Source organism: Pongo abelii, chromosome 5 (genome assembly GCF_028885655.2).
Source record: "Pongo abelii isolate AG06213 chromosome 5, NHGRI_mPonAbe1-v2.0_pri, whole genome shotgun sequence".
Taxonomy (NCBI): domain Eukaryota; kingdom Metazoa; phylum Chordata; class Mammalia; order Primates; family Hominidae; genus Pongo; species Pongo abelii.
The window spans coordinates 70,156,999-70,165,422 of record NC_071990.2 but is presented as its reverse complement, the minus strand read 5'-3'; the positions used below and the strand labels follow the sequence as shown (position 1 = coordinate 70,165,422).

At 40.1% G+C, this 8,424-nt stretch overlaps 1 long non-coding RNA gene across 1 annotated transcript; it reads left to right on the top strand.

Annotated features, from left to right (window-relative positions):
* The first annotated feature begins 446 nt into the window (after positions 1-446).
* LOC129059775 (uncharacterized) lies at positions 447-7,998 on the top strand. Its single transcript, XR_008525862.1, has 3 exons — positions 447-571; positions 1,619-1,720; positions 7,891-7,998. It is a non-coding gene; the product is annotated as an uncharacterized LOC129059775 (long non-coding RNA).
* Positions 7,999-8,424: the final 426 nt, after the last annotated feature.

The following is an 8,424-nucleotide window of genomic DNA, read 5'->3' as shown; positions in this document are numbered from 1 at the left end:
TTCATTGGAACTGGGACATTTTCATAGTAAGTTATGAGACTCTCAATCTCATTTGAGCTGGCTTTCTTTGATATTGCTATGGCAGAGGAAGTGGGTGGTGGGGGAATGGGGGAGAAGCTGTCACCGAATGTGATCACAAGTCCAGGTATCCCACTCAGTCGCCACTGACACTTGAAGCAGGAGCTCCTCATTAGTGTTGGACGAGGGTAAGAGTTCCAGCCTCCCACATAATTCCCACTGATGCCATGTTGGTGTTGGCTGCACTATCAGTGGGCAATGCTGAAGTTCCTGACTCTCCTACAAGCCTCCTGTGACACCCCCCAGCAAGGATACCTCCCAGAAGGGAGGGATGAACCCTCATTACTGCTGGGAGGCAGTGGAATCCAAGCTGCTAAGTGTTCTCCATGGATACCATGGAATGGGGGTTGTTACCAGATGATGAGGATAAAAGTTCTAGCTCCCTAGTAGGCCTTCTCTATAAAATCTTAGTAGGGCTGTTGAGAAGTCTTGTCGATAGCCTTTTGAGGGTAGAAGTCCCAGCTCCCATTTTGTTCTTGCTGAGTGAGTAGAGGTAGGGAGATATAAATATATACATGTTTAACCTGTGGTGCTTGTCTGAAGTAGAACAATTATTGTCTGAAAGTTTTCTGTCTTTCTAGACTGGCTCTTTGAAGCAGCCTCTTTTGTTTTCTTTGGTTTGCAACTTATGGCATTTCTGAGTTACCAGCTTCTTCAGCACCAAGTCTAGGATATATGAGGCAAAAGGAAAATCCAGGGAACTTATCACTAAGTCATTTTTCAAATCAAGGCCCCTAACCTTTCTACCTTCTTCTCTCCATCTTTTGAAGTCTTAAGTTTTAATATATATAACATACAGGGGTTTTAGTTGTACTTAGCAGGGGAATAGGAAAAAAATTTGTTTACTGCATTTTCCCAGAAGTGCAAGTGCAATTTGTATGCACCTTTTACACATGATCAGATTTATGTTAAAAGGACCACTCTGATTTCTCTTACGGAGAATTGACCATGAAGTGGATGGGGGGTGGGGGAGAGGGGTGGGGAACAGTAGAAGCAGGGAAACTAGGAAGAAGGCTATCATGGGCTTTTGGTCTAGGGATGATGGTGTCTCTTATTAGGATGCTTATGAAGAAGGTGGTGAGAAGTAGTCAGATTAAAGAAATACTACATTTCAAATGTAGAGCCAATATGGAAAAGCTGGTACAACCACACAGAGTGAGAGACTGTATGTCCAAGTTCCTACAATTCCTGGGTTTACATGGAATACTTTGGAATATGTCTAACAAATTACATTTTTGACACATGAGGTAGGATGGGGTTTTCTTTCCTCCCCCTTCTTCATCCAATCTCTAGAAGAGTTTTAGTATGATAGAAAATAGAGATGAAAACCTTGTTTACAAAATGATGCAATAGTTATGCATTGAAAAGAAGGTCAACATTAGCAAGAGAAATTTGACTTGTAGATAGATGCTTCTTCTCAAAACTTGGAGAGATTCAAGGGCCCCCTTTGATTGACAGGAGAGACAAAAATCATGGTTCCATCAGCTGCATTTCTAGTCTGGGTCTGGAACATGATGAAGACTTGGTGGCTCTCTTTCAGGATGTAGAGCCAGGTTGTGGAGATGGGGAAGAGGACAGAGAGACAGAAAAGAAGGGATTAAAAAAAATCAAAAGCAAGACCATTGATACATACCCTTTTGAGGTATGTTCTGGATAAGTGTCTGGAAATGTAATAATATGAAAGGTTTTGCAACATTTTCTGAATTCCATGTAATATGTTGTCTTCATATAGTAAGAGTGTCCCTGTTCACTCTTCTGATATTGTAAGCAAATTGAAGAGACATTCATAATTTGAAGTGCTCTTCTGTAATTTGCAATCAAAGAGTTTTAAACTACAACAGTGCTTTGAAGTAAGACCAAAAAGTGTAATTCAAAGAAGGAAATAGAATACGAGTATAAAGATCAATACCTCCTAATAGGATACAATAATTGAGTCACAAATTTGGCTCTAAACTTTCTGGTAACAGAAGTAAAAGGGTAAACACAATCTGTTATAGAAGTCTTATTTCCCATTAGGATATAGTATAACTGGTCCTAAAGAGAAATAAATGTTACCATACAATTTAACTCTGAAGGTTATTTCTTACATATGTTCACAGAAGGTAAGCCAATTTATTGGAAGTCAATTTGTCAAGTGGCCAGTGTATTCTTGAATATAGACTTTTTTTTTTTTTTTGAGATAAAATTTTGTTCTTGTCACCCAGGCTGGAGTACAGTGGCATGATCTCAGCTTACTGCAACCTCCGCCACCCGGGTTCAAGTGATTCTCCTGCCTCAGCTTCCCAAGTAGCTGGGATTACAGGTGCCCATCACCACACCCGACTAATTTTTGTATTTTTAGTAGAGACGGGGGTTTCATCATGTTGGCCAGGCTGGTCTTGAACTCCTGACCTTAGGTGATCCGCCAGCCTCGGCTTCCCAAAATGCTGAGTTTACAAGTGTGAGCCACCGTGCCCAGCCGGATATAGTCTTAAATGCATTTTTGACCATGAGGCAGTCTTAGGAATGAATGAAATGGTATATTCATAAGTGTTCTGCAACATTTTCTGAGAACATTTTTAAAGAACATTTAAAATGTTAACGTTTAAATGTAACATTTAAACATTAATGTTTCTAAGAACACTTTTAAGAATATATTCCAAGAACATATTCTTTAAAAAATTATTTGTAATAGACAAATAAAAATTGTATTTTTGGTATACAACATGATGTTTTGAAATATGTGTACACTGTGGAATGGCTAAATGAAGTTAATTAACACATGTGTTAGAGTAGGCAGATATCCAGACATGGGCAGGAGAAAGGAGCCCCTGAGAAGGGAAGAGTCTGGGAAGGCTAATGCCTGAGGGACCACCCAGAATTCGCACACTAGTATCTTCTCTAATTCTAGAGTGTGTGGGCTCTAAGTCAAATGTGAGTAGGAAGGAGAGGAGGTACCTATGCAGAAAGGGACGCCTCTTAAGATGCCCCAATAATCATTCCTCAGCAGTTAAAATGTTAGAATATTGCTAGCTACAGGCCGGGCGCGATGGCTCATGCCTGTAATCCCAGCACTTTGGGAGGGTGAGGCAGGTGGATCATGAGGTCAAGAGATCGAGACCATCCTGGCCAACATGGTGAAACCCTGTCTCTACTAAAAATACAAAAAAAGTTAGCGGGGTGTGGTGGCACATGCCTATAGTCCCAGCTACTCTGGAGGCTGAGGCAGGATAGTTGCTTGAACTCGGGAGGCGGAGGTTGCAGTGAGCCGAGATTGCGCCACTGTACTCCAGCCAGGTGACAGAGTGAAACTCCGCCAAAAAAAAAAAAAATCGCTAGGTACATGCTGATAAGAAGGGCAAAGGGTGACATTCCTAAGAAAAACCTGGTGTCATAAGTACAGATTAGGGCAGAAAAAGAAATTCCGAAGAAAGATGCAGGCACAGTAGATACAGACTTGGCTGCAATACAACCTTCCTGAGTTGGTGGTAATGAGCAGGGCTGCCATCAGGCAGGATTTGTATCCAGCACGGAGCACATACATGCACACCAACTAACGATAAAGGAGGGTCCCACAAGCCTGGGACAAGAGCTAGGTGGAGAAAAGGCAGGGACTTAAGACAGGTGTGGGAAAACTAGACAAGAAAAAAAGGTGGAGACTTGAGACAGAGGCAGAAACTTCAAGAAAGAGTCCGACACAATAAAAATCCAAGGCAGAACTCTTGAGCTGCTGCTGGCTCACCTCCTTCAGCTGCCCACTCGGCTTCATCTTTGCAGAATATACTGTCTCTTTAAGTAACTCTCTGCTCTCTGTTTTGCTTCAGTAAACTCTCTTTTTGGCTAAATCAGTTGTTTGGCAGAATGCTTTCTCCAAATAAGACAAAGAACTGAGGATCCCTGCACTTCCCAGTAACATGCCTTACCTTACATACTTTTATTGTTTATTTGTGGTGAGAATGCTTAAAATCTACTCTCAGCAATTTTCAAGTATACAATACATTGCTGTTAACTATAGTCACCATGTTGTACAATATATCTCTTTGAATTTATTCCTTCTGTCTAAATGAAATATTGTACGTTTGACCAATATCTCCTCAGTTCCTCCCCTCAACTCCAATCCTGGTAACTATCATTCTACTCTTTGCTTCTGTGAGTTCAACTTTTTTAGGTTCCTCACATAAGTGAGATCATATGCTATTTATCTTTCTGTGCCTGGCTTATTTCACTTATCATAATGTCCTCCAGGTTCATCCATGTTGTCACAAATGACAGGATTTCATTCTTTCTTATGGCTGAATAGTATTCCACTGTATCTACCACATTTCCTTGATCCATTTATCCATTTTTGGACATTTAGGTTGATTCCATGCCTTGACTGTTATGAATAGTGCTACAATAAACATGAAAATACAGATTTCTCTTCAGCATACAATTTCATTTCTTTTGGATATACATCCGGCAGTGGAAGTTCTGGATCATGTGACAGTTTTATTTTCACTTTTTTTGAGTAAACTCCCTTCTGTTTGCTTTCCATAACGGCTGTACTAAGATGTGAAGTAAAGGGAAGCCCTTTATTTTCTCAACAGTTACCATCTTTTGTCTTTTTGATGATAGTCATTCTAACAGGTGTGAGGTAATATCTCATTGTGGTTTTAATTTGCATTTCCCTGATGATTACTGATGTTGAGTGTTTTTTCATATAATTCTTAGCATTTGTTTGTCTTCTTTGGAGAAATGTCTATTCAAGTTTGCTCATTTTTCAATAATATTGTTTTCTTTCTATTGAAATGTTTGAACTTCTTATATATTTTGCATAGTTACCTCTTATCAGATGTATGGTTTGCAAATATTTTCTCCCATTCCATATGTTGTCTTTTCATTCTGTTGGTTGTTTCATTTGCTGTGCAGAAACTTTTAAATTTGATATAATCCCATTTGTCTATCTTTGTTTTTGTTGCCTGTGTTTTTGGGGCCATGTTAAAAAAAAAAAGTCATCGCTAAGACCAATGCCATAGAGCTTTCCCCCTGTTTTTTTAAAGTAGCTTTGCAGTTCCAAGGATGTATTTGTATGCCCTACATTCTCCCCTCTCCTTGTTCCTCAGTCTTCCTCCCTCCAAACTTGAGTGTTTCCACTCTCTGATCCTCAAACCCTCTACAACAGTGGGAGCTAAGCTGAAGACAACAGAAATATTTCTTATAATAATTTTGTAAACAAACGTGAAATAAAACCTGGTAAATGAAAGCTAAACAGTTAAACAAGCAAGTTATCTTGCAAATTAGACATTTCTTGAATTGACTTTCAGTGAATTGATCTATAAGTATTTTATGTAGGCCAAACAGTGAGATTTAATAGCTATGGTCTTTAGGAAAATCCAATAACTGATTTCGTGAGACTCTTTCTTGTCAATTCTCAGTAAAATTTGATATCTTAACTCTAAAGTTTAACTCATGGAAAGCAATTTTGAAAAAATAATACTCAACCAAACAATGATAACACTTATCAATCACTAAATATGTTTAGTTACTGAAGTGCATGGGTTTCCATTGTCTGATATGATCCATTGACAATGGTTCAGGACATTTTCTGGGTCACTGATTCCTTTGAGAATCTGATGAAAGTTAAAGAAACTCTGGAGGGAACAGGCTTATGATATTTTAGCTGGGGCACATCATGTTTGCATAATGGCTGTCAGTTGATTAGATTGATCAAGCATACATTCTGACTGGATGATATCTGAGCCATACTGGTTGTTAAATATTTTAAAAATCAGCCCTGCATTATCGTTACAGACCACAGGCTGTTAGGCTCCCCATGTAATGGAAATTAATGCAGGGCCAACTGGATTTCCCAGACACAGCTTTATTGTGGGGCTTGTGCTCAAGCACAAGGAGGACAGCAGAGGTACAAGGATTTTTTTTTGGCTGGCTCTCCAAAAAGAACCAATAGTAATTTTTCATTAGGCAAAGTGAGGGAATTGACATCAGGAGTAAGGTATGCTGGCTTGGCTGCAATGGTTTTCTTGAGTAATGGGCCACCTGGTGGGTCTGACCAGAAGCAATAAAGCTGTAAATCAATTGTAGCATTCCTTCCCGAGGTGGGACCCTGAAACCTTGCTTCAATATTTGATCTCCTAAGGCCAGTTTCTGGAATTCTTTAAGTAAAAGGCATAGCTAAACATTATGAAAGCGTAGAAAAAGGACTGTTTTATTTGTATAACTAGAGCCTCAGGATCAGCAGGTATAGTGTCAGTTAGGTAGTAATGTGGGTTTTGTGAAAAGAAGGAAAAAAAATGTGAAGGAGGAGACACGTTCCACTCATTCTATCTCATTATTAGCGCCCAATTGTGTATAAAGTGTCAGGAGATTCTTGAGCTTCTCCAAAAATCTATTTGGGGACCATTCAGGTACAATGGGCCTCAAGACAAGGGCTCCTGATCCATAGTCTGAGATAAGTGTGTGGGCTACTTGACTTTCAAACTGATATAGGAGTTAAGAAGAAATTATTTGGGCAGATAGTGAGGGTTTGGGAGTTCTCGGTAAAGTTTCCATTTTAATAAAAAGCAGCCCCCAAAATATTTTCTTTTCTAACAAAAAGCAGCCTGTAAAATTTAGCTGCAAACATGGACAAGCAAGTTGGAAGCTTGCCTGGTTGGATGCCGGCAGCTGTGCCAATAGGAAAAGGCTACCTGGGACTAGGCATGCTCAAAATGGCAGTTCCATCTTTCCTTCTCTTTGCCAGCCACGTATAAAGTAAGGAGCAGGCAACATGGCACCAGCCAGGCATTTGCATAATAAGATTAGTGTGGGGGAAGCCAGCTTCCCTGTGCATTATGTAAATATCACACCTGGTCCAACCAATCTTTGGGCCCTATGTAAATCAGACACTGCCTCCTCAAGCCTGTCTACAAGATCCTGTGAACTCTGTTGCAGGCTTGAATTCCCATTTGGGCACCCCTTTCTTTTGCAAGAGAGAGAGGTGTTCTCCTTTCTCTTTCTTTTGCCTGTTAAACCTCTGCTCCTAAATCCACTTCTTGTGTCCATGTACTCCTCAGGAATTTACCCCAGACGACAATGCTGCTTCAAAACCATTTTTTTTTTTGAGACGGAGTCTCGCTCTGTGTTGCCCAGGCTGGAGTTCAGTGGGGCAATCTAGGCTCACTGCAAGCTCCGCCTCCCAGGTTCATGTCATTCTCCTGCCTCAGCCTCTGGAGTAGCTGGGACTACAGGTGCCCATCACCACGCCCGGCTAATTTTTTGTATTTTTTTTAGTAGAGACGGGGTTTCACCGTGTTAGCCAGGATGGTCTCGATCTCCTAACCTCATGATCCTCCCGCCTCGGCCTCCCAAAGTGCTGGGATTACAGGCATGAGCCCCCACCCCTGGCCTCAAAACCATTTTCTATAAATACCAATATTTTGACCTAGGTTTTTATTACTTATTTCAGGCAAAGATTATGTACAATTAGAAACAGTTTTGGTATATTCTCAGTCAGTGCTTAATCAAATTTTGGCTATATTCCCAGTTTAAGCATAATTCACTTACCTGATTCTCAAGGCTCTTCTGAGACTTGAGTCCTTGACATTCAACAACTTTTCTTGGTATCAGACCTTGCACAGATTCCCTAATATGGATTGCTTTACTCCAGTTCCTTGCCTATCAAAGAGTGGTATATGGACCACAGCAGTGTTGGAATCACCTGGGAGCTTGTTTGAAATGTGGAATTCATTCCTACTTAACCACAACCTGCATTTTAACAAGATCTTAAAGTGATTTGCATATTTTTAAAGTTTGAGAAGCAATTCTCTAGTAAAGGTTCCTTTGATTTTTTTTCAGCAAGATTGTGGTTGCCGCAAGTCACAGAGAAAAGTTAGTGACACACTTTGAAATAGGATGCCAAGTTTCCCAATGACTTTCTTCCCAAATAAATCTACTTATAACATCAACTAAGCTGTTCTGTCTGTTGATTTTGCTTTTCAGGTGAAAATTTGTTCTTGAGCTTGATGTTGGAGAATGTATGTAGCTGAGTATGTCTTAACAACAATCCCCTTGAGACACTGCATGAGACTACTGCAGTTTTCCATCTGGCAAAAATAGAAGTAACTGAAATGATGTAAAAAGGCTCAGCTCTTTTGTAAGCTTCAGAAGCAGTGTCTCTAATGCTGATGTTGGGGAGGGCTAGGGTATCCAGATAAAATTCAGGATACCCAATTAAAACCGAATGTCAGATAATTAGCAAATTTTTTTTAGTATAAGTGTGTCAGGAGGTTCTTGAACACCCCCAATTATTGCATGAGACATACTTGCACTAAATAGCCAAGTGTAGCCAGAGGACTACATACTTACACCAAATAGCCAAGGACATACCTA